The sequence below is a fragment of the Lolium perenne genome, chromosome 1, assembly GCF_019359855.2.
Source record: "Lolium perenne isolate Kyuss_39 chromosome 1, Kyuss_2.0, whole genome shotgun sequence".
Lineage (NCBI taxonomy): Eukaryota > Viridiplantae > Streptophyta > Magnoliopsida > Poales > Poaceae > Lolium > Lolium perenne.
In genome coordinates this window covers 198,425,500-198,428,717 of record NC_067244.2, presented here as the reverse complement: position 1 = coordinate 198,428,717, position 3,218 = coordinate 198,425,500, and positions in this window count along the sequence as shown.

Sequence of the window (3,218 nt, the reverse complement as noted above, 5' to 3'; positions counted from 1 at the left end):
GTGTTATGGATAACCACTATGAAGGGAATGGAACTGTCCATCCTGGAGATCATTTACTGTTTTTGCATGAATTATGCGGGTTATTCAAGTGTGCAGGTATCTCTATGGATGAAGTGAGGAAGAAGCTATTCTCTGTTTCGTTGTCTGGTAAAGCGGCGCATTGGTATAAATTGTTGAAGAATAGTCATTCTCTTGGTTGGGAGGAAATTGTATCTCTCTTTTATTCTAAATTTTATCCTCCTCATGAAGTGCATATTGATAGGAATTATATTTATAACTTTTATCCTCGTGATGGAGAGAGTATTTCTCAAGCGTGGGGGAGATTGAAGTCACTAATGCTCAAATGTCCCATTCATGAGCTCCCCCGTAATGTTATTATTAATAATTTTTATGCAAGGCTTTCAGGACAACACAAGGACTATCTGGATGCCTGTTCGGAGGGATCTTTCACAAGCAAGGAGCTTGAAGCTAGGTGGGATCTTCTTGATCGGATTGAGGAGAACGCTGAAGGATGGGAGAACAACAAAGGTGAAGAGTCAGGTATAAATTATGATTATGAATGCATTGAAGCTTTTATGGATACTGATGAATTTCGAGATATGAGTGCTACTTATGGTCTTGACTCGCAAGTTGCTGCAAATCTTTATAAAGCCTTAGCTTCTCATTTTGAATTGCCTAAGAAGAATTTTGATAAGTATCATGAACCTTTTAAAGAGGCTTGCATGAAGAATGAAATTGTTGTTAATGATTGCAATAAGCATGCTCAAACTCCTAAGAATGCTATTTCCTATAAGCATGTTAATTTTTGTGGAATGCATAGACCTTGTGGAATTAATCAAATCAAATATGAATATTGTATCCATCATATTAATGAAAAAACTAGAAAGTGGTTTAGGGCTCTAGATGATCTTGGTAAAAAAGTGTGTGCCCTCTATCCTTTTATTTGTGAACTTTGCCATGGAGTGGGTCATTTTAATTTTCAATGCTCCTCCAATGATAATTTGAACCCCATGAGTGCTACAAATTCGTATTGTGATGATGAAATTACTCCTAATCAGCATGATGAACTTACTTTATTTTTGTGGTGTGAAGAGCTCTCAAGAAAAATCTCTTTGTTACATATGAGTGATCTTGATATTGATGACGTCCTGCATGGGTGTTTTTCTTATTGCATTGATAATAGCCATACAAATACTTACATACAAAATATTTTAGAAGATAATACCTTGCCAAAATATGATAGGACCGCTGTGTGTTTTGAACTAATTAATGAAAAGGAGGAATCCTCCCAAGTTTCTTCTATTGTTTCTGAAAGTAAATCAGGTTATGCGGACAAGCCACCCTTCAAGCCTCTTCCTCCTAAAGAAGGGAACGAGGAGAAGGAAGAGAATAAGAAGAAGAAGAAGAAGGGAACGAAGAAGAAGAAGAAGAAGAAGAAGAAGAAGAAGGAGAATAAAGAGAAAGAGGTAACGGCATATCCCCGCGTGAATGAGATAACGCTAGGTAACCGTAAGTATGTTGCTCCTAATGATTATTATGATAATGAATCTTAATACAATGATCTTCCTATGCCCTTTGCATACATTAGTGATCATGATTTGAATGGGTACACTACTTTTGATATTGCAAATCTCTGGGAAACTAATTCTGAAAATGATGATGATAGTAATTGCCATAGTATCTGTGCTATCCATGCTTCCTCCCATAATGATATAGAAAGCTCTAAGCTTGGGGAAGAGGTGTTTGAAAATCCTTTTGCTACTGATCATTATGTGTTTGATACATCTCCTTCTAATAACAATGATGGTATGGTCACAGATAAACCGACTGTGAAAGATAACTATTCTATTTCTTATGATGACACTGTGCCTCCGACCTTTGATGATTATTATAAAGAATGCTATGATATAGGTTATAACTATCCTTATGAAACTTGTCATAGTCATGATTGGATTACCAAAAACAATTCCCTTAATATGCAACTTGTTTACCATGTTCAAATTCTTGATAATAATCTTGCTCCAATTACTATTAATGAGAAGAACTCTTCTTATGCCAAAATTAACGATACTTCTATGCATATGAACCATGATAAGAATGTTTTAAGTGATGGGTATATTCTGGATTTCATCAATGATGCTACTGAAAGTTATTATGAGAGAGGGAAACATGGTTATATGCATCTTAATAATATTAAGTTTCCCCTCTTTATGTTGAGAATCTTGAAGTTACTCGTGTTTTATCCTCTTATGCTTGTCACTTTGTTCTTCATGAATTCATTTGTGTACAAGATTCCTTTGCATAGGAAGCATGTTAGACTTAAATGTTTTTTGAATTTGCCTCTTGATGCTCTCTTTTGCTTCAAATACTATTTGTTCCGAGTGCATCATTAAAACTGCTGAGCCCATCTTAATGGCTATAAAGAAAGCACTTTTTGGGAGATAACCCATGTGTTTATTTTACTACAGTACTTTTGTTTTATATTTGAGTCTTGGAAGTTGTTACTACAATAGCAACCTCTCCTTATCTTTATTTTATTGCATTGTTGTGCCGAGTAAAGTCTTTGATAGTAAGGTTGATACTAGATTTGGATTACTGCGCAGAAACAGATTTCTTGCTGTCACGAATCTGTGCCTAATTCTCTGTAGGTAACTCATAAAATTATGCCAATTTACGTGAGTGATCCTCAGATATGTGCGCAACTTTCATTCAATTTGAGCATTTTCATTTGAGCAAGTCTGGTGCCTCTTTAAAATTCGTGTTTACGGACTGTTCTGTTTTGACAGATTCTGCCTTTTATTTTGCATTGCCTCTTTTGCTATGTGGGATGAATTTCTTTGTTCCATTGACTTCCAGTAGCTTTGAGAAATATACAGAAGTGTTAAGAATGATTGTGTCACCTCTGAACATGTGAATTTTGATTATGCACTAACCCTCTAATGAGTTTGTTTCGAGTTTGGTGTGGAGGAAGTTTTCAAGGGTCAAGAGAGGAGGATGATACAATGTGATCAAGAAGAGTGAAAGCTCTAAGCTTGGGGATGCCCCGGTGGTTCATCCCTGCATATTTCAAGAAGACACAAGCGTCTAAGCTTGGGGATGCCCAAGGCATCCCCTTCTTCATCGACAAATTATCAGGTTCCTTCTCTTGAAACTATATTTTTATTCGGTCACATCTTATGTACTTTACTTGGAGCGTCTGTGTGCTTTTGTTTTTGTTT